The sequence below is a fragment of the Schistocerca cancellata genome, chromosome 6 (genome assembly GCF_023864275.1).
Source record: "Schistocerca cancellata isolate TAMUIC-IGC-003103 chromosome 6, iqSchCanc2.1, whole genome shotgun sequence".
In the NCBI taxonomy this organism is placed as follows: domain Eukaryota; kingdom Metazoa; phylum Arthropoda; class Insecta; order Orthoptera; family Acrididae; genus Schistocerca; species Schistocerca cancellata.
The window spans coordinates 83,366,779-83,389,241 of NC_064631.1; positions in this window are offsets into that span (position 1 = coordinate 83,366,779).

Sequence of the window (22,463 nt, forward strand, 5' to 3'; positions counted from 1 at the left end):
AAATTGCGTGCATCACACAATGCATACATTTTTAACCCGTATTTGGCTGGTTTTTGATAGATGTACTGGATGGATGAACATCGTCCTTTGAAGGCAACCAGCATCTCATCAACAGTGACAAATTTCCCTAAACTGAATGATTTTTGGCGGTTAGCAATGAAAGATGACAAAATTTCTCGTATAGGAGCAAGTTTTTCGGTTGCTTGACGTTCCAATCTCTTGTTAAGGTAATCAAATCTTATGGCTCATAGCAAAAATCTAAATCTAAAGGCTGAAATTGGCTCGGAAAATTGTCAGACCTGTTCCATTGCTATTGAAATATTCAGAGAAATTTGCACGGTTTCATCTTTCCACCGCAATCAAATACAGAGCACCAAACAATCCCTTTCACGTACTTCAGAGTTACTGCTTCTTTCTGCCAGTGCTGACGTACCAATTTTTTTCCTTTCAATATAAATAATCGTGTACCTTACGATCCGTTCTACCATTTTGAGAGTTATTACACACTGAAACTTTCCAGTCGAGTTTGTCTGGCTTGTCCTCTAGGACCTGGTAGAATTTTGATTATATTTTTTGACTTTGACTTTGTGCTGGTAATATTGGCACTACTTGCCCAAATAGTTTCCATGTTCTTACCTATATAAAATCTGATGTCATTTGTTGGTAGCTGCCGGCCGCGGTGGTCTAGCGGTTCTAGGCGCTCAGTCCGGAACCACGCGACTGCTACGGTCGCAGTTTCGAATCCTGCCTCGGGCATGGATGTGTGTGATGTACTTACGTTAGTTAGGTTTAAGTAGTTCTAAGTTCTAGGGGACTGATGACCACAGATGTTAAGTCCAATAGTGCTCTGAGCCATTTGAACCATTTTGTTGGTAGCGCCTGTTGATCTATGTTATTTTCTCCCCCGTTTTCCAAATCAATTTCCGACTCACTTTGATGTGTATCATCTTTAATCCCTTCTTGGTCATAATCTGGGTCATCGGAAACGCCATCTTCTGGGGATTCCTCAAGGCCTTTCCCCTCTACTTCCTCCCTCTCCAATTCAGCCAAGATTCTATGTATGTCATCAGACGTAAGGTTGCGTCGTTCTCTTTAAAAAATAAAAATAATTGTTACTTTTTCCAACAGAAATTTCTTACAATGACGAAGTGCTAAAGTAGAAAGAAAATTACTGAATGGCAAAATTTATAGAAAGTAATGCACATTCACTGGAAGAGCCTATAAAATTGAGGAATTATAGGGGAATTACAAAAAGAAATACTTACATTCCGATGTAGACGAGTAGAACAAAGTCCCGTAAGCGCTCGCAAGGCGGTAACTGACCGCCGAACGTGTTCGGACCTATTTGAACTTGTCCTGAGAGCCACAGAGGTGCGACTTGGACGAACTTTGAGCAGCATCTTTCGGAAAAAGGTGCAGCTAGATAATAGATGTTCCTCCCACCGCCTCGTTAACTTTGTGGAGTAAGTATGGCGCGAAATGGAAAAAATGCGGTCACTTCACCGCCCGCTTTAACGTTCTCACACCCGTAGATGCCGTTCTTGAGTTCCACGCAGCACTGACGCCCATCCGGATCGTCGCATTATATGGGCAGATCATACAGATGCCACAGCACAGATAATAGGGCTTCTGAACCCAGACGTTTCAACCGGTTATCGACAGTTGGACGATGGGTAGACAATCCTCTAGCACGTCTGCCACTCACGCCACGGGATCGACGTGCACGGCACGTCAGAAGATCACTTTAAAGATGGAACTATACGCCCAGCTCTTCAGCAGTGAAAGCAGACAATGCCTGCATGCATGTGATGGTCGATTGTGCGTACGACGTTGACCTGCTGAGTGCTGTCTCGTAGAGCGCATTCGCTCAAGAAATGATGGCCACCCTCCAGGTATTATAATTTGGGGTGCGATAAGCTATAGCTCTCGTTCACCGTTGCTGTTTCTGGAGGGGACACTAACCAGCACTCGGTAGGTGCAGAATGTTGTTAGACTCGTCCTTTTCTCCTTCTTGCAAGAGGGAGGTGAAGTGTTGTTCCAAGAGGATAACGCTAACCCAACACTGCCCATATTACTCATGGTGCTCTACAGGACGTACATCAACTTCATTGGCCAGGAAAATCTGTGGTCTGGTCGCCTGTCGAGCACATATGAGGTATTATGCGACGAGACGTGATTAGTGCAACTCATAAACCAACAACCCTTATAAAGCTATATGAGCAGGTCGAGCAGGCGTGGCATAACGTATCGCAGACAGTATTAGCCACCTGTGGGATATAATGGATGCCAGAGCCAGCGCCTGTATTGCCGCCTGTGGGGGCTACACCACATGCTAATATGGGTGTTAGAAAGTACTACGTAGGACTACAGGGGTCTTCTGTTTCTTCTTAGCCCAAAAAGTTTTCGTTTTCTGACTGTGATCAAGCTTACTCCAATCTGTCCATTTCAGTCAACTGGTTCCCGTGCTCTTTTTGCTGGTAAGATGCACTGGAAATACCCCTTGCAGAGTGATCTGCTGGAATTCGTTTTGATCCTGTGTGGTTTATAGTGGAATTTAAAGTTTATCTCGCTCTGATTTCTCTAAGGTAATCCATTTGTTCTTGGATGGTTTCCATCCAACTATTGTGGTCCAGATTCTTTTCGTAAGTCTGCAGGAGTTCATGGAGGTCAAATGTCCATTCTTTGGTGCCTTCTTTCTCTCATATTGGCCCTAACACCCTATTTAGAATTTGCCATTCCTTGAGATCTGAATCCCTGAATGTCCCAGTCCTGTTGATGAAAAGGCATTCGTAGTTTTAGAATACGGAGAGTCTTACTGCTTAGTTATAATTTCTTCTTTAAGTTTCTTGAAATGTATCTGAAGCTGTTAATGCTCTTGCAGGAGCACATCTGGTATCTGCTGCCTGCGTGGCGCATCTGAAATCTATTACCAAGATCTCACTCGCACTTGCTAAAATCCATTCTCTTAAACACAAGACTGCATGGACTTTACGGATTCCTTCTAGTGGACATGCAGATGGGGCTCGCTTTATGTTTGTGATGAACTTCGTTTTATTATACTGATCCTCAGACTGGTCATAACTGCTGTAGGGGTTCTACATTACTTCATCTGTTGATTCCATGGAATGAGATGTACGTAAATGCTTCAAGGGAGGGTTATCATGTCAGATTTCTACATAATCTGATAATTTCGACCAATTCGTCTTCTAGCAAGGGCAGGCACTGTCTGCGAGGGGAGCGACTGTTAAGACTAAGTTTTTGAAGGCAGCCACAAGTCGCTGTTACTATTCTTTATATACCGGTTTCTCTCTTCAAATAAAGAAGAGGAAAATGGTTCAAATGGCTCTGAGCACTATGAGACTTAACATCTGTCATCAGTCCCCTAGGACTGTGCTTCCTGTAACAGTGTTCTAGAGAAAGAAAACTGGACCATACACCTGATCCCGTGAAAGTGCACAAAACAAATTAAATTTTGGAGAGTCCCTTTCAGATTGTACAACTTCATGTTGTTGTTCCGCACTTCATATCATCATATTATGTGGGTTCACCCTTCCGTTTATATGCAAAGCTGCTTCGTCATTAAACACTAGATATGGAAGAAAACCGTCGTCCTCCACATTGCCAAAAATGAAATTACAGAACACACGTTGTTGTTTGTTACCTTCATGAAGAACAGGCAGTACCTGAATTTTGTATGGTTTCACGAGTAAGCGTTGACGCACTACGCGACAGACGGATATGGGGAGCCCGTTGAGCTGTCGAGCTGCACGGTGAACGGACTGCTGCGGGCTCCTTGTGAAACAATGGCGTATGCGTTCGACGTCTGTGTCAGACACTCGGGGACGGCCCTGTGATTTGCCTTTACACAAACATCCTGTTTCTCTGACTTGTTCTTGCTATCGGCTATTTCTCTGTGCTGTAGGAGGTTCCACACCATAGCTAGTACGGAAGTCACGCTGAACAGTTCCTACTGACCCGCGCTGCGCAAAACGTAGAACACAAAAACGCTTTCAGTTGCCCGGAACTGAAATAGACGCACACTGCTGCTGCTCAGCGGGAACCATGTAAGACTCGAGAGACTGCTCTTTCCAACAGTATGTTGTTCACACACATATCTAAAATAACTTAATAGTTACGATTTTTGTAAATCGGACGATTCTATTTGATACACCCTGTATTCTTTCCTACGAAAATTTCCAGTTCTTCCGACACATTTAACAGAGGACCCTTATCTTTCACGTGGATAATTTTGATACTATCTTCAATCTGAACTAAAGTATATTTAGTCGTTCTCAGGTACTCGTCAAGTGCTGTACGACATGAATTTTATTTTCAATGTCCTTTTTAACGGAATGTAACTCTCTTCCAGTTTATCCAATGTATGTGCTCTGAAAATTTTGGCAATTTATTTTATATACGCCTGATTTACTGTACCTGTTCTTAATGTACATTCACTTTCTGTATTAGTTTGTGTCTAAGGCAGTTCCTAGTTCGAAATGCTACTTTAACTTTGTTATGGGAAACGTCTCGCAATACCATCCGTTACAGGAACTTTGTATGTGAATGTAATATACGTTTTGTCTGCTACTAGCGTGCATATATTACTGTTCTTCTTTTTTTGTTTAATGTATTTCTGTATTCTGTGGTATAATTTCATTATATGATGTTGTCGGCAGCTGTTCCTTAATGTTATCTTTTTGACTGTCTGTAATTATGTAGCTCTCTCTTCGTCTGTGAGTGGTAATTATACAATTCTGTGTAAAGATGAATTGAAATTTGCTTTTTTGTGTTGGATTCGATGATTTGAATTATTTCCAACAATTATACCTGAACATGTAGTCTTCTTGTAACGTTTAAATATATGTTTCCCATTCGATCTACTAACTGACAAACAGTGAGAATTGATGTTACTATCACTTTCATGATCAACTGTGAAGTAAATTTTTGGGTGCATTAGGTTGTTTTTTTGCTACTTCATTCAGGTCTTTTATTTCTTTATTGAATTTCAATTCCTCCCCTGACAGGAGGGGGTCTGACGGCAGCGTAATTGCCGCTCTGCAGCCTACAGAAGCGTTTAAAAACATAATGAGTAGAGAATAAGCAATAAAAACAGACGATAAAACGGTGACCGGTTAAAACTGTAACAGGGCGAAAAGTCGCGTAAGTGAAAATATAAAAACGAAGGATTTCTGATGCTGATTAAAGCACATAATAATTAGACATGTGCAATTAAAAAAGATGGCGACAGTTTGCTTTCTGTTCGAAAGAGTTAAAAAAAAACATACCTAGTGACAGGATGGTGTCTGTTCACAACACTTAAGAAAAGGGATACCCAACACTGACACATCACTTAAACACTGCACTATAAAGTAGCCACAAAGGCAGATGGGGTGGAAGGTGGCGAGGTCCCGGATAGGAGATGGGGGAAAAGTGGAGGAAGAGAGGAAAAGCAGAAAACTGGGGAGCTGATGGAGGGAGAGGATACAGAATAAGGCTGGGGGGTGTGGGGGAGGCAGGGCGGACGCGAGAAGGAAGTGGGGAAGGCAGTGGAGAGCAAAAGGACTCGGGAGAGAAAGGACTCAAAGAGAGTGTAGGGAGGAAGAGAGAAACAGGAAGGGGGGAGAGGGAGCCCAGGAAACGGTCAGAGGAAGGGAGGGGGTGGTGAGGACCAGAGTTGATAGGAAGAATAAATGGAGGGAGAGGGCATCATCCAGGAGGGGGAAATGACGGAAGCCACTTTGGGAAAGGAGATGAACAATGTAGAGGTGGAGGGTAAAGGGGACACAATGGTGAAGGTGTGACAGCAGCCGGAGGCTGGGGAGGACAGGAGCAACTAGTAGGATTAGGGGCATCAAGTTGGAAGGAGGTGTAGAGGACTTGGATATGTTTGAGGAGAAGGAGCAGTTGGGGGAAAGGAATCAGGTCATAGAGGATCCACGTGGGGGATTGGAGGCTTATATGGAAGGCGAGGCAGAGTGCATGGCACTCGAGGCTCAGGAGGGACTTGTAGCATCTGGGGGGAGGGGCTGATATCCAGGCAGGACTGGCATAACAGAGGATGGGACAGATTAATGATTTGTAAGTGTGGAGGATGGTAGAGAGATTCATGTATAGCCTAAGAGGAGACATAGGTGGTTGTGGGCTTTGGACTGGATAGAGTGGAGATGAGCGGTCCTGGTGAGGTTAATGGTGAGTCCAACGTAGGTGAGGGTGGCGGAGAAGCGGACAGGATGGGCGCAGATGGTAAGGGAAAAGTCAAGGAGCTGGAATGATCGAGTGGTACGACCTATGATGATTGCCTGGGTCTTGGAAGGATTGATTTTGAGGAGCCATTGGTTACACCATGTCTCAAATAGGTCAAGGTGATTCTGTTGAAGACGTTGGGATCATTAAAGGGTACGAAGGAGGTCAAGGAAGGCGGTGTCATCGGCATACTGCACGTGGTAGACTGAAGGGCGTCATTCAGATCTTGCTTGATTCCTTTAAATACAACTGCGCTGTCGTCAACATACCGGTGACAGTGCAGTATTTTCTCCTTTATACCACGAAATTAAAAAAAAAAAAAAAAACAATTTTCAAGTCATTGCGAAATGTCATCATTTACTACTGTACTTTACATGTACTATAAATGTAAGTTTAAATACTATAATACAACCAGTTTAATCCTTAGAGGTGTCAGACAACTTGAGATGTAAGTCACCGTACTGGAAGTAGAATACGTACTTTACTAAATGTCACTGTAAGTGATCCAGATTATCTCAATTTGTAACCTTTATAATGTATGTTCTGATGACGCCCTTGTTCAGCTGAAGAGGGAAACTGGTAAATAAAAGATACTTGCGGGTGTTTTTAAAACACTTAATTCTTCTTTCTTCAACCATAGAAGTTGTCTGTATGCTACGTGATATTCTATTTAGTTGTTCGAATTACGTCAGGGTGGCGTCAAGAAGTCATGGAACTTCCAAGTACTACCAGAGACTGTTTCAATGGCTATGTAGAACTCCAACCATTTTGGTCAGAATCGTGCCAAATAGGAAATAGATTACAGACAAAGGCTAGAGTTGATGTTGTGCCTTAGCAAACACAACACAGCCGTTGCACGTAGCGATATGAGTTGGCCAGGCTGTGCTGACACAGCACCACCTACGCGAAAGGAGGCTGTGACAAGGCATAGCAAATCCAAAGCAAGTGCAGTCCGTGAGCGTATAAATACTGAGCCCCTTCTGCACTGAAATCCCGTTGTGTTGCTATTGCAGCCCCACTACCATTGGGCTAAGACAGTTGGGGCGTCATCCTGAATGCTGTATGGGTTCCACAGTTCGACCCCACGTCATGGCATCCTGGTCTGAGACACAAGACACAAAGCCAGCGTCACCGCAGGGCGAGCCGAGCCCTGGGACACAGCCCGCCGGCCACAGCCTTCCGCAGTAGAACGCGGCCGCCGCGCCACACGTTCCAACCTGCCGGGCAGTATTGGAGGCACCAGTTATGCTACAACCACTGCCGCCTTCGCTGCAGAGTCTGGGGACATCGCTGACAGAAGCAGAGGCGTTACACCACTACCCAGCCATGCTGTGCTCCATCATCATTGCCAGCAATCTTGCACACACGTACACACACACGAAAGGCAACTGGATACTTTAACCATACTAACGCTGCTTGTTAAGAATAACAGCGGAGGCCCATAAAAAAGGAATCTGAAAAGTCCAAATCAATCTCTCCGATACTGGCCTTCTTCTTCTTCTTGTTTCGAATCGGCCTACTTCGGACCACGCTTGTTCAACTGTCTTTGATCTTTGCCCAGTACTGTATCATCCTCTGTCAGTGCAACTCCTTCCTTTCTTCTGTCCAGGGGGTACCTTTTCTTCGGGGGTTTCCCTGAAATCCTCGGACTTTCTTCATGGTGTGTCTCACAGACTGTCTGTTCTGGAGATCAGTTATTCCCAGTTCTTTAATGTCCTTCGCGGTTTCTGTCACCCAAATAGTGCGAACCTTCTTGATTTACCAGAAGGTGGTCAATCTGTTTGGAGGCAATCTTGCAACATGGCTATAGAAAGCTACCCTTCTTTATCCTGCACAGTCAGAGAGCCTCTTGATATGTTCGTAGAGCTCCTAGTTATGCCGCCTTCTCAATTCCCCAGCTTCTTCTACTGGGCCTATGATCTTTCTGAGGATTCTCCTCTCTCTGAATTCCAATTTCTACATAAGGACTGTCCGGTTCATAGAAAGACATTCCATCGCATACAGGGCTTCTGGTCGTATGACTGATGTATAGTGCTTAAGTTTCAGGTTGCGTGACAGACATTTCTTGTTGTATGCGTTCATAGTTAGTCGATAGGCTAGTTCCAACTTGTTGACTCTAATGAATAATGAGTTGATTTCTGAGAAGTTGGGTTGAATCCATTCACCGAGATACTTAACTTTCTGAGTCTTTTGATCTCTTCACTTATTATTATTATTTACAACACAATATCTGCAGTATATAATTCAATTTTGCACATGTCAAACTGATTTTGTGGTACAAAATTTGGCAGATTTTACTGCCGAGACATTTGCTGAAACCAGGTCCTCGTGCGTCAGGCAACTTTCGGCAGACTAAGAGGTTTTCTCTGTCATGAAGTTCCCCACATTTACAGGATGCGTCTCCAGTAATGCAGCCTCATCGCTTCAAGTTCTGTTTGCACCGCGACACTGTAGTTCACAATTAGTTCAAAGTTTTCCGCGTCTGTTAGGGTAGTTGGAAAACAGCAGCGGGTTCTTCCTTTAGGTTTTGTTTGGTACTTCCAGTAGCCTTGTTTCGCCATAGATGTATTCGGCGAGCGGGAGGTGATGATGTAATGGGTTCAGTTCCTTCGAGAAAGCTCTTTCTCGTCTTGAGCATAGGACATGATGCTTCGCTTCCAAACAAGGGATACCTGTTTCTTCTTCTCAGACTCTGTCGCTGGTCTATGTCTGATAAGCGGTGATGATATGCCTAAAAGATGGTAGATTTTGTCAAGTGGAGTTGGTCGTAGGCTTTCTTCAATTATGCTGTGGTGACACTGGTAGTTATGTCACTTACCTTAGATGCTGGAGAACTGAACTTACTTTCCTCTAGGTTTCCAGCACCAAGAAATCTCTTCCTTGCACTAATGAAATTATAGCTGCCAGCACAGTTAAAATTCTTGTTGCGCAGTCTAATCTCTTTCGATTATTTGACGATAGGTTCCCAATATGCAGGCTGCATAGAATGATATGTTACTTCCAGCAAACATTTCTTATGTTTGTTTGTGTTGTCTTCTGTTAAGCAAAAGGACATTTGTAAAAACTGCAATATTTAATCGGGATTTCGTTCTCTTTCCAGTGTTCTCAATAGGTCATAGAGATGGGCACTTGGTATTTCAGCGAAATAAGCTGAGTTATCCACCATTTTTTTGATAACGACATTGCTAACAGTAGCCCTCCTCCACAGATGTCGAAATAGTCTCCGCTAGCAAACAAGTTCTATGACTTCTTGACGTCTCCAAGACACAGTTCGGCCAATTAAGCGAAGTAGCATGTGGTCTACACAAAACTACTGACGAGCACCACAGAAAAACCATCGAGAGCTTGAGACCTTTTGCAAATCTGAGGCAACGTGAAATGCATAAAGAAAGTATCGAAGAAATCGCCACGAAATATTACATTCTTAGTCAAAGCTATTGGTTTGAAAAAGCATGCCGCAATTTTCATTCACACTTAAGTGTACTGGGAAGCAGCAGTCTGTATTCGCTGTTTGCTGTACACGTCTGCAGGACCTTCTTTAATGCACACTACAAATAATTACCCAGAGCACTCGCTCTTGGACTAGGAAACCATTCAGTTCACTTGGTAAATTATTCTTCAGTATAATCCCGTGTTACGAAGGGGAGAAATGTATGACAGCTATTTAATTTTTAAATGACATATGTTCTGAGAAAATCTGCATTGTATATGAAGATTTGCTTAGGCGCCCAAGCAGTTCTGAGATATGTTTCTGCAAATCGAATCTGTTTCCAAGAATCTATCACTGACAACGTTTTTTATCCGCTTCGCATCATAGTTTAGGAAAATTCGGAGTGGAAATGTTTTAAGGCTTTTGAATTGCGTACAGTGTACCTTCAATAAATTCAGTGACAACAATCTGACTGGAAGCAAATTAAATGTCTTCGTAAATGTCACGAACAACGCTCTTTAAAGTTATAGTTGATTTTATCACACTGTTTGTGTCACTTACAAACGTAGCGACTAAGTATTCGATAATTTTACTAATGGAAGTGTCGACAACTCCGTCATGCCCGTGAAGCGAGTGATGTCCTAATATAAACATTTTTTTACTTGAGTTTGTTCTTCAAAATTGCATCTATTAATTTATGTTCTTTCTCATGCACTTTCGAGCACATATGTAGAAACAGATTGATGTACTAAACGATCGTCTCTTTATCGTTGTTTCAGGATACTCCACAACTGCAACAGCTACTTCTTCTCCTTTGCCTGTCAAGTGAAAGGACGTCATGTAGAAGTGTATATAAGGTAAGTAAGCCGAACGACTGCTCTGTAATGCAAAGAACCTTGTTTTCGACATTTCACTTAATTACATTTGTACTAATAATTCGTGGAAAGAGTAATATACAGTAGAATTGGAAAAAAATCTGAGGATCTGTTAGACGACGAACAGTCTGGCTTTAGTAAAGGTAAAGGCGCCCGACAGGCAGTTCTGTCGTTGTGGTTGATAATGAAAGCAAGACTAATGAAAATGACATACTTATAGCATTTTTCAACCCGGAAAAAAGCGTTCGTCAGTGTCAGATGGTGCAATATGTTCCAAATTCTGAGAAAAATAGAGGTAAGCTTCAGGGAAATACGGTAATATACAAGAGGCAAGAGATAACAATAAATGTGGAAGACAAAGAACGAAGTTCTCGGTTTAAGAAGGTTGTAAGGCAGGAATATAGTCTTTCATCCCTATTGATCAGGTTATATATATGGGGGAAGCAATGACAGAAATGAAAGAAAGGTTTAAGAGCGTATTTAAAATTTGAGGCTGAAGGATATCAATGATAAGATTCACTGAGGACGATGCTATCCTCCGTGACAGTGAAGAAGAATTACAGGATCCGCTAACGAGAATGAACAGCTTAATGAGTACAGAATATGGATTGAGCATGTTGTGGCGTAGCAAGACAGCCACGCCACTCGGAGGTAGCCGAAAGGCACGCGTACACACACGCCGGCTGGCGTGAATTCTGGAACAGGATACCTAATTAATGCTATAAGAAAAGTATGCAGATCCTTGAATACTTAACTTTAATTCATCCTTGTGGTACATCGATCTTGACGATACAAGTGAGACTATCTCCAGATACAGTTAATTACAATCACTGTAAGGCTAATGGCGCCTTGCTAGATCGTAGCCATGGACTTAGCTGAAGGCTATTCTAACTGTCTCTCGGCAAATGAGAGCAAGGCTTCGTCAGTGTAGTCGCTAACAAAGTCGTCGTACAACTGGGGCGAGTGCTAGTCCGTCTTTCTAGACCTGCCATGTGGTGGCGCTAGGTCTGCAAGTACTGACAGTGGCGACACGCGGGTCCTACATGTACTAATGGACCGCGGCCGATTTAAGCTACCACCTAGCAAGTGTGGTGTCTGGCGGTGACACCACAGAGCATACATCAAAGAAAGACGAAAATAATGAGAAATAACTGAGATGAGGACAGCGAGAAACTTAACATCAGCATTGTCGATCATGAAGTAGATGAAGTTAAAGAATTCTGGTATCTAGGCAGCAAAGTAATCTATGGTGGACGTAGCAAGGAGGACATAAAAATCAGACTACCACTGACAAAGAGGGCATTCCTGGCCAAGAGAAGTCTACTGATATGAGACAAAGGCCTTACTTTAAGGAAGAAATTTCTGACAATGTACGTCTGCAGCACAGCGTTGTATGGTAGTGAGCCATGGACTATGGGGAAACTGGAGCGGAAGAGAATCGCAGCATTTGAGATGTGGTGCTACAGAAGAATGTAGAAAATTAGGCGGATTGATAAGGTAATCATTAAGGAGGTTCTACGCAGACTCTGAAAAGAAAGGAATTCATGGAAGATAGTTACAAAAAGTAAGGACAGTACAGTAGGTCATGTGTTTTGAGGTCACGGAATAACTTCCTTTGTACTACATGGAGCTGTAGAAAACAGAGGTTATAATACATCCAGCAAATAATTGAGGACGTTAAATTCCAAGTGCTACTCTGAGATGAAAAGGTAAGCGAAGGAGAGGAATTTGTGAGGGGCTGCATGAAACCACTCGGAAGACTGAAGCAAGAAAACAGTTGGATTGTTGCAAAAACGATTGCACGTTCTGGTGCAAGTTCTTCTGCTGCGGCGGCGTCTATAATATGGCATGGTTTTAGCGTAGTATTCCACGCTACGTTGGTGTTTTATCCAGTAGCTCGTTTAATCGAACCCTTACTTGCCCTTACGTGAACGACCTGTTTCGTGATATTGCCCTGGGTATGTATGTGAAGTAGTACCAAATACATATGTTGCCGACTGCCATATAAGATCTGAATGCTGGTAGAGTCCCAGTGGAAACGGTAAAATCACATTATCAGCAAAAGACAGACCAAGAGATAGAAGTGGTAGAAAATTAGAAATTATCTCTATGAAGAAGAGTGCATGCAGTATTGTACACCACTTTTTAATTTAGACAGAATCATATACTGTGGTAAGGATTGTATACTATTTCGGTCAGTTAGTGACCATCTTCATTATCAGCAATCAGAAATGATCGAAAAATTCCTCACTAAAATCTTAAAATCTGTAAATTACTGGCCATTTATATGTGTATTTAACGAAAGGAAAATTGAAATGCCGCTGTACTGCACAGTGTACAACTTATGTAAATTAAATTTGTCCTAAAAATATTTTGGTAACTATTGGCTTTTTTTACAAATGGAGTTTGCTACAAGTTTTAGGATCTCAATACAGGCTTTTTTCCTCAAGCAGAATCTCATGATTTATAATCACAACCAATTATGATTATCAACATTTTATGTGACAAAAGGAAGCCGTATTCCTCCTCTCACAGAAAGTTCTTTTTTTCCCAAGTAACCTTTTCTTAAGACAAAAGTGAAAGAACTAAGTAACTAGGAAGGGTAAAGATAATTAAAGAGTATACCTTTTTTCACCTTACGTTACTTACAATATGAATAATTTTTATTTACTTTTTAATTTTTGTTCTTTTTTATATTTCCCTGTGTCAGAAACTGAACAGAGCCGAAACTGATTACGATCACGTGTTTATGTGTAAAAATAAATGGAATTGTGTAAGCCTATTAGTGGATGCCGTTTAATTTTACACCCCATGAAGTACAGACTCTGTGGATGCCGTGAATGCCACAAAAATACAGATGCCCGCGTTGTAAGTGCAGGGGTTTCTGTGGAGCTCCCAGACTAACATGTGATTCCTCAAGAGGAACAGCGGCCTTTTCAGTAGTTGCGTTGGGGTAATAGTCTGAACGGTTGACTGATGTGTCCACGTAAAATCAGACAACAAGGTCTTGCAATGCTGATATTGCAAGGGGCAGAAGAGAAAGGGGAACTACACCTGTAACTTTCTTGGGGATATTCAGATCTATTATATGGTTAAATGATGATGCGAACCCTCTAAGGATCGAAGGCTGGAATGTAAGGTCGCTTAATCGGGTAGGTAGTTTTGAAAATTTAAGAAGGTTAATGGATAGGTTGGAGACAGATATAGTAAAGAACAGTGAAGTTCGTTAGTGGGATGAACGTAACTTCTGGTCAGCTGAGTGCAGGGTTATAAACATTCAAATAGTGATAATGTAAGAGCAAGTGTAATACTAAATAAGAAAACAAGAAATCGGGTAAGCTAGTATGAACAGCATAAACTGAGGTAACAAAAGTCATGGGATACATCCTAATATCGTGTCGGATCTCCTTTTGCCCGACATACTGCAGCAACACTACCTGACATGGACTCAACAAGTCATTGGAAGTCCGCTGTAGAAATACTGAGCCATGCGGCCTTTATAGGCGTCCGTAAATGCTCAAAAATGGTTCAAATGGCTCTAAGTACTATGGGACTTAACTTATGAGGTCATCAGTCCCCTAGAACTTAGAAATACTTAAACCTAACTAACCTAAATACATCACACTCATCCATGCCCGAGGCAGGATTCAAACCTGCGACCGTGGCAGCAGCGCGGTTCCGGACTGAAGCGCCTAGAAACGCTCGGTCACCGCGACCGTCCTCCTTAATTGCGAAAGTGTTGCCTGTGCAGGATCTTGTGCACGAATTGTTTTCTCGATTATGTCCCATATATATACGATGCGTGGCCAAATCATTCTCTCGAATTCTCCAGAATGTTCTTCAAACCAATCACGAACAGTTGTGGCATGGTGACACAGGGCATTGTCCTTCCTATAAATTCCATCGTTATTTGCGAACAAGAATTCCATGATTGGCTGTAAATGGTCTCCAAGTAGACGAACTTAACCATTTCCTGTCAACGATTGGTTCAGTTGAACCAAATGACCCTGTCCATTCCATGTAAACACAGCACGCACTATTATGGATCCACCTACAGCTTGCGCAGTGTCTTTTTGATAGCTTGAGTCCACGGGTTTTGTCAGGTCTGCGCCACACTCGAACTTTACACGGTTTCCCAGTCGTCTAGGGTCCTGCGCATATGATATCGGGCCCAGGAGAGGGCCTGCATGCTATAATGCCGTTAGAATTGGCAATCGCGTCGGTCGTCTGCTGCCACCGGCCATTAACAGCAGATTTCGGCGCACTGTTCTAACAGATACGTTCGTAGTAGGTCTCACTTTGATTTCTGTGGTTATTTCACTCAGTGTTGCTTGTCTGTTAGCACTGACAACTCTACGCAAACGCTGCAGCTCTCGTTCGTTAAGTGAAGCCCGTAAGCCACAGAATTATCCGTAGTGAGAGATATTGGGTCAAATTTGGTATTTCTCACTGTAGGGGATGTTTCCTCTGCTTGTTCCTTTTTTAATAACACGATTTATTGATACTGAATAGAATTTATTATGACTACACGTTAAAGCCCGTTACTGAAAATGTGTACATTATTGACTACTGCATTTCTTCCAATGATTTTCGTACCACATGATATAAATTCACAAAAGACAGTCTAAGTACGCATACTCAGAAACGATAATTCTCTTTCTCACCAACAGGGGAAACGTATTTTGCATTATCTGTAAGATTCCAAAGTATCTGCTGCAAATAGTTTTCATACAATGCATTTAGAAAGATTTCTTAGAAGATTTTGCGTCATTTTTCACTTACGCAACTACAATTTTCCTAACCTTCTGCAGGGTAGTCAAAATGAAGAAGAGTAATATGACGGGGGAACGTATTTGTTAACGTGTTGAGAGTTCCTCTCCTGATAATTGTTTGTATGCATACGTAAGTGCTACCTCAATAGCATCTAAATTCTTTTATGCTCGTAAGAATACCCTACAGTGCCTTTACAAGTAGCCTGACCATTTGATTTCTGTCTAAAATTTGCTTACATCAAAGCGTTGTTAAAGCTAACAGTCTTTAGTAGTAATTTCATTAGTTCCACAAGTTCCCAGAAATTATTCTGAAACATTTAGCAGCTGGTACCACAGTGGTGTCATGTTACTACTACATTCTCAGTTATAAGAAGCATCGTTCAAAAAAATCTTAAAAGAAAACTTTAAAAAAATGTAAAACCATCAATTACTGTAGTGCCTTCGACATCGAGGTAATAAGATCCTTAAGACGAGAAATCACATAGCGGGAAAGGGTGATTAGGAATTAGAATTGTTAAGGAAGAAGCGACTGTGCCCTGTGAACAAAGGGGAGGCAGACATGAATACGGAGGAGACTACTATCGAGACATGTGGTGTGTGGTAGAACTCTACTGAACCATCCACTCGTTCCATAAATTAAAGATCGACTGTGATAGGTCGATATGTTAGTAAGCAACTGCTTCAGAAGGAAGGCCCTTTGTTTATCTTACCCTAAACTCTCAGGTAGTAAAACGTGGTTCTGATGCAACATATCACAAATTTAGGCTGCTACAAAAATTTCATATTGAGGCGTTATTTTTGTTTACTTTATGAACTGCGTATTTTGTTTTTCTTTTACAAAATAATTCCAGCTTATTAAATAAGTATCGGAAGTCAGAACCCGCACTTGTTCGTTGTGACGTCATCAGTACTGTAAAACCTTTACCACAGTTTATTGGAAAAGGATTCGAAAGTAACTGAAAAATCACAGCCGATGTACATTGTCGAAATATGTATGTAATTTATTTGTTCCAACAAGCATTCTCATTAATAATAAATAATTAGAACATTGATATACATGTAATGATAGCTTAGGAATACTTTTCCCTTGGAAAACCCAAGTCCACGTTTGCAAACTATAATAACAATGCTACATGTGTGAATGACTTTCGTTTTACTTTAATTTTCACATTTTTGTAGCGATTTTCGTTTTGGTATATTTTAGCCCCTCTAAACAGATGTCATCTCATTTCAGTCAATAAATTATAAACATCATTTGCGTGCATTCAGGAGGCATAATGTTGTAAGTTCCACGAATACGGTTCCGATTAACTGTATCGTACGGAAAGCTGACCTTCAGCGTCAACACAAAAAATTCAAATATACATGTCGTATCTCTGATGTGCGTCTTTTCTGAGAGCATAGGGATGACGTAACAAGGAACTAGAATAAATGATGAAGCCTAAGCTGAAAGCTGACGATTGTGGTGGATGTTTTGGAAAGTTAGGTGCCAGTTATATCGATTATTCTGATGTAGACAGTATGGTGGCGGCTGTGAATACGCCAGGGTAAAACGCCATCGTTTTTGTTCTAAAGAATGATGTCGTAACATTAAGTAAATTATTAGTTTGTCAGTAAAAACTGTAATAAAAGTCACCTCAAACATAAACTGTATTTCTCATGGATTTCGAACTGTGCAACATGAGCACAAGATAATGATATCTACCAGATTTTAAAATATGCTTATCAGGAGATGGATTATTCTTCTGGTTTCGAAAGGGACTACTTTGGAAAACGCTTGTTCAACAGTTCGGCTTTGATCTTTGCGCAGTACCGTCGCATCCGCTGTCGATGTAACTCCTTGCTTTCTTCTGTCCAGGGGGTACCTTTACTTCGGAGCTTCTCCTGAAATACTCGAGCTTTCTTGAGGGAAAGTCTCACAGACTGTCTATTCTGGAGATCATTTATTCCCATTTCCTTCATGTCCTTCTCATTTTCTGTCAGCCGAGTGGTGCAAACCTACTTGTTTTGCCAAAGGTGAACAGACGGTTGGTCAATCGGTTTGGAGGCAATCTTGCAGCATGGCTATAGAAAGCTACCCTTCTTTTTCTTGCACAGTCAGAGAGCCTCTTGATATGTTCGTAGAGCTCCGAGTTATGCCGCCTTCTCAATTCCCCAGCTTCTTCTACCTGGCCTAGGATCTCCCTGAGGATTCTCCTCTCTCTGACTTATTTCTCCATCAGACCTCTCCAGTTCTTAGAAAGACATTCCATTTCATACAGGCCTTCTGGTTGTGTGACTGATGTGTAGTGCTTAAGTTTCAGGTTGCTTGACAGGCATTTCTTGTTGTAGGTGTTCATAGTGAGTCGATAGACTAGTTCCAGTTTATTGAATTATAGATACTAATGTATTTTCTGATAAGTTGGGTTCAATCTATTCGCCGAGGTACTTAAACTTCTCAGTCTAGTAACATGTCTGTCTTAGCTACTGTGATGTTGGTGAAGAACTGTGTTTTCTCCAGTGATAATTGAAGACCCAATTTGGCTGCCTAGTTTCTGAGGCAGTTTATCTGCATTGTTGCTATTTCAAGAGAAACAGCAATTAGTGCCATGTCATCTGCAAATGCCAGGCAAACTATAATCAGTCCTTCGTTCTTACAGCCCAGATAGACACCACTCTGAACACCCAAACTGGTCAGTTCCTTGCGCCATTCTCTCACAACCCTTTCAAGCACAGAAGTGTCCATCCCCTTGTCTCACTCCAGTTTTTATGTCGAGGTTTTCTGATATCTCACCTCTAAATCTGACCTTGGATTGGTGTTGGAGGTGGTTTCTAGAATGATTCTGCGGTTTTTGTTGTCTAGTCGTAGTTCCTGAACTATTTTGTTAACCGTTTTTCTATCAACAGTGTCGTAGGCCTTCATGAAATCAACAAAGGTGATGACCACTGTGGTGTCACCGCCAGACACCACACTTGCTAGGTGGTAGCCTTTAAATCGGCAGCGGTCCGTTAGTATACGTCGGACCCGCGTGTCGCCACTATCAGTGATTGCAGACCGAGCGCCGCCACACGGCAGGTCTAGAGAGACTTACTAGCTCTCGCCCCAGTGGTACAACCGACTTTGCTAGCGAAGGTTCACCGACAAAATACGCTCTTATTTGCCGAGACGATAGTTAGCATAGCCTTCAGCTACGTCATTTGCTACGACCTAGCAAGGCGCCATTACCAGTTACTATTGATGCTGTAAAACATGTACCGCCAAGAGCGACGTACACCATTTATGGATTAATGTTAAGTATTCCACCAGCTACGTCAGTTTTTTCTACAGTCTAATTTCCTTGTCCTGTTCCAGACCTCACGCCAGCCTGCGTGAGCTATAACGCGTGCCTTTCGGCTTCCTCTCAAAACCGGTGTTGGCTCTACTGCCAACCAACAACAACCACCTTGCGGTTACTCATCTTGGAGTACGCCAGTATAAAAAATAGTTTATATGGCTCTGAGAACTATGGGACTTAACTTCTGAGGTCATCAGACCCTTGAACGTAGAACTACTTAAACCTAACTAAGGACATCACACACATCCATGCATGCATGCTCGAGACAGGATTCGAACCAGCGACCGTAGCGGTCGCGAGGTTCTAGACTGGAGCGCCTAGAACCGCTCGGCCACTCCGGCCGGCTATGCCAGTACAGTCTTAAGGTTAAGGATCTGTTCAGCACAGGATAGGATCTTCCTGAAGTCTCCCTGATATTCTTCCAGTTGACTAGCCAGTTGGTCTTACCCCCTTGTTTGTAACACCTTGGAGAGAATCTTGTATGCTACTGGGACAAGAGAAATTCCATGGTAGTTGTTCAGATCAGTATAATCTCCCTATTTGTTAAGCGGGTGGATCAGAGCCATGGTCGGATCAAGTGGTGATTTCTCTGTTTCCCAGATATCCTGGGTAATCTCGGTGAGGTTACCCATGGCTTTGCTTCCAATACATTTTCAGAGTTTCGCAACGTTAGATTCCTCTCCAGCCGCCTTATTATTCTTTGGGAGTTGAATGAATTGTTCAACTTCTTCCAATGAAGGAGGCAGTGAGCCTGGGTTTAGTGCCATTTGTTTGTAGTCGAAGTCCTCTCTGGGAGGATCAAAGTTGAGTAGGTTTTAAAATTACTGAGCTGATAGGTGGCAGTTGTCCTTGTCGCTAAACACCAGTTTGCCCTGCGAGTCTCTGAAGTGTAGGCTTAGCGAATTGTAATTTCTCAGTGTCTGCTTGAAGGTTCTGTAGAAATCTCTGGAGTTATTCTTAGCGAAGCTCTCTTCGATTTGGGCTACTGGGTTTCGTGTTATGGTCCATTTGTTCCAAAAAGTTGTGCCAATTTTTCTTGGTTTTCTTACAATTCCACTTCCTCCATAGTGTCTCTCTTTAGGTTAATGCGTTGTTACAGTCTTCATTCCACCAAGGATGCTTCCTTCTTCTCGTGAGGGGGGCGATTTCATTGGCCGTCTTCGCAAGAGTCTCCTTCAGTTGGTCCTAGCTGTTGATATCTGTGCTGGTTAGTTTCCGGGTTACGTCTTGTCTGTTCATATGTCGCTCTACGTGATATCTTACCATGTTGGAGGTTCTGTGAACTCTAGTGTTTCCAGGTTAGAGTCTCATTTAGATCTCTCAGAGGTAGTGCAGACTGGCACTTCTTAATACCTTCACGTTTTGTATTTCCTTCTGAGATTTTCTTTCAATGGCCACATGATTATCTGGAATTCACCCAAGTTGGTATCAGGTGAAATCCAGGTCTGATTCGTCCTTGGCAGGTATTTGAATATACGGTACTTCATGACCAACCCAAAGGTTGTACACAGATCCACCAATCATTCTCCATTGGGGTTGTTTCTCATATGTGCCGGATAGTTGCCCACTACATTTCTGTACTGTTTCTCTCATCCCAGTTGAGCACTGAAGTCACCAAGCAGTATGACGGAATCCTCTTGTTGTAAACTGAACAACGATATTAGGTAGATCTGTCAACAGTTTACAGAAACTTGACGGATTGCGGTGCTGACGCTGGGAACTATTGACAAACTGGGATGGAAGCCGCTACGTCGTTCTCCTTTTCTGTGTTCACCTCACCCCCTTAGATTGATAGCTGTCTGGTTCTCTGAGTGATGCCGTGCGTGGTATCAACTTGAAGGGCAACGAAAAACTAAAGAGAAATGTACGAAAGTGCCTTCGAGACCAAGGTAACGAATTCTTCGTTCCGGAAGTAATAAGAGTCGTAAGATCATTGGGTAGTTTCACAGAGGTTATTGAGGAAACATGGAAAAATAGGCATGAATTTTATATATTTAATTAAAAATTTTCCTTTCGAGATATTTTTCTCTGTTACATGATCCTCGTACATTTACATTGCTCCTTCGCGTATTCTTGAATTATATGATCCAAAGCGCATGGGCACTTTTAAGTTGACACAAATGTAGGGTGCGTCTACTCTTGGGCTTTATGATGGCTTGAACTCTGTCAGGGAGTTTTGCAGTGAGGTGTCTGCTTGTCTGTAGAGAAATGGTAGCTCTTTCCTCCTCACCATCAGGAAACCGAGAAAGCTGTTATGCCGAACGTTGGAAGTGGAGCGAATTCGACGTGGAAATACATCCAAAAGGCGTTTCGTTGGTTTCATTTCGGGTGTATGGGCAGACCAGTCGATTTCAGGAATGTTATTTGCCACAAACAATTGGCTCACCGAATGGTGTTACGACAAGGTGCACTGTCGTGCTGATACAGACTATCACCGTTTCCAAATTGTTCCTGTACTGTATGCAGTGCACAATGCTATAAATATGTTCATATCTTCCCACATTTAGCGTTTACTGAAGCGCAGTTATGGCACCGCATCCAGACTACGAAAATATCCTGTGTATTGTAATAACCGCACCACATTTTTCTTCTCTGCTGCATCCGCTCACGATGGCAGGTAGCGTTCTCCAGCCGTTCCTCAACACCAAGCCCTTCCCACGGATTTCCACAAGGCATAGCGCGATTCATCGCTCCAAATCAATCGTTTCCAATCATCCGCTGGCCAGTGGTGTAGCTCTTCACACATGTTCCAGAGTCGCTTAGCATTTACTACACGACTGTTTGCTTTATGAGCAAATGATCGATTAATTTACCCTCGTTTTATCAACTGTCTATGCACAGACATTGGCTTAGCTGGGCTGCAGGTACCTAACTGATAAGTGATTCGCTCCACTACAGTGTTTTCCAGCCACTCTCCAAAGTACTCGACGGTCCGTGCCTTGTCAGTAAATGAGGTGTACCTGTTCTTGGGTTAGCTGTGGTTGCTCCTTCTCGTTTCCACTTCCACAATCACAACACCGGTAGTGAATTACCTAGGACTTTTGACCAGATAGCATGAGTCATCTAGCCACCTTCGATTAGTTTGTCGTCTTGGTAATTTCATATCTATTAAAACGTAAAAATATATTCTTTGTTCTACGTACTATCCAATCCTGCACATCATGTTCTACTTCATTTCGTTCTTGCTAAAGCAAGTATTACATCTCCAATTAGCATCTGTTGGACTACGAAATGCAAGTGGAACTGAACTTTACGTCTGAAATACTACAATGATTTGCAAGAGTTGGGCTGTTGAGAAGATCACTTCATGGAAAACTCGGACACTTAATAAAAATGTTATGCAAAGGATTTTAATTAGGGTTATTGGTAGAAATTGTGGCTCCAGTAGTGTGTCTTAGAGACTGATATTTCCATAATTCATTATTAATAAACAGCAGAAAAAGGGATTCACTAACTATGAAATCAGAAACATGGCCCAAGTGAACCCAATTTTTATTCCAAAGTTTTCAGTGGTCACACTTTAATAAAGAGATTACACAGAATTCAGGACAAGGAACAGCTAATAAAAACCTGAAAGGCAATTGCAATATGCATGTCTACAACGTCCAAAACATAAGTTTCGCAAAGTTACCTGGAAAGGTATGTCGGTAGTAATCAACTACTAACATACAGTCTAAAACAAAAAATGCGACGCACCATAAAAGATTTATCGAAATGGGACTGAAATCGGTAAATGTGACGTGCATATAAGGACAAAAAAAAATGAACACAGTTTCAAAAAAAAAAAAAAAAAATACATGGCATAAGCAAGAGAAGGAGCTTCACAAAC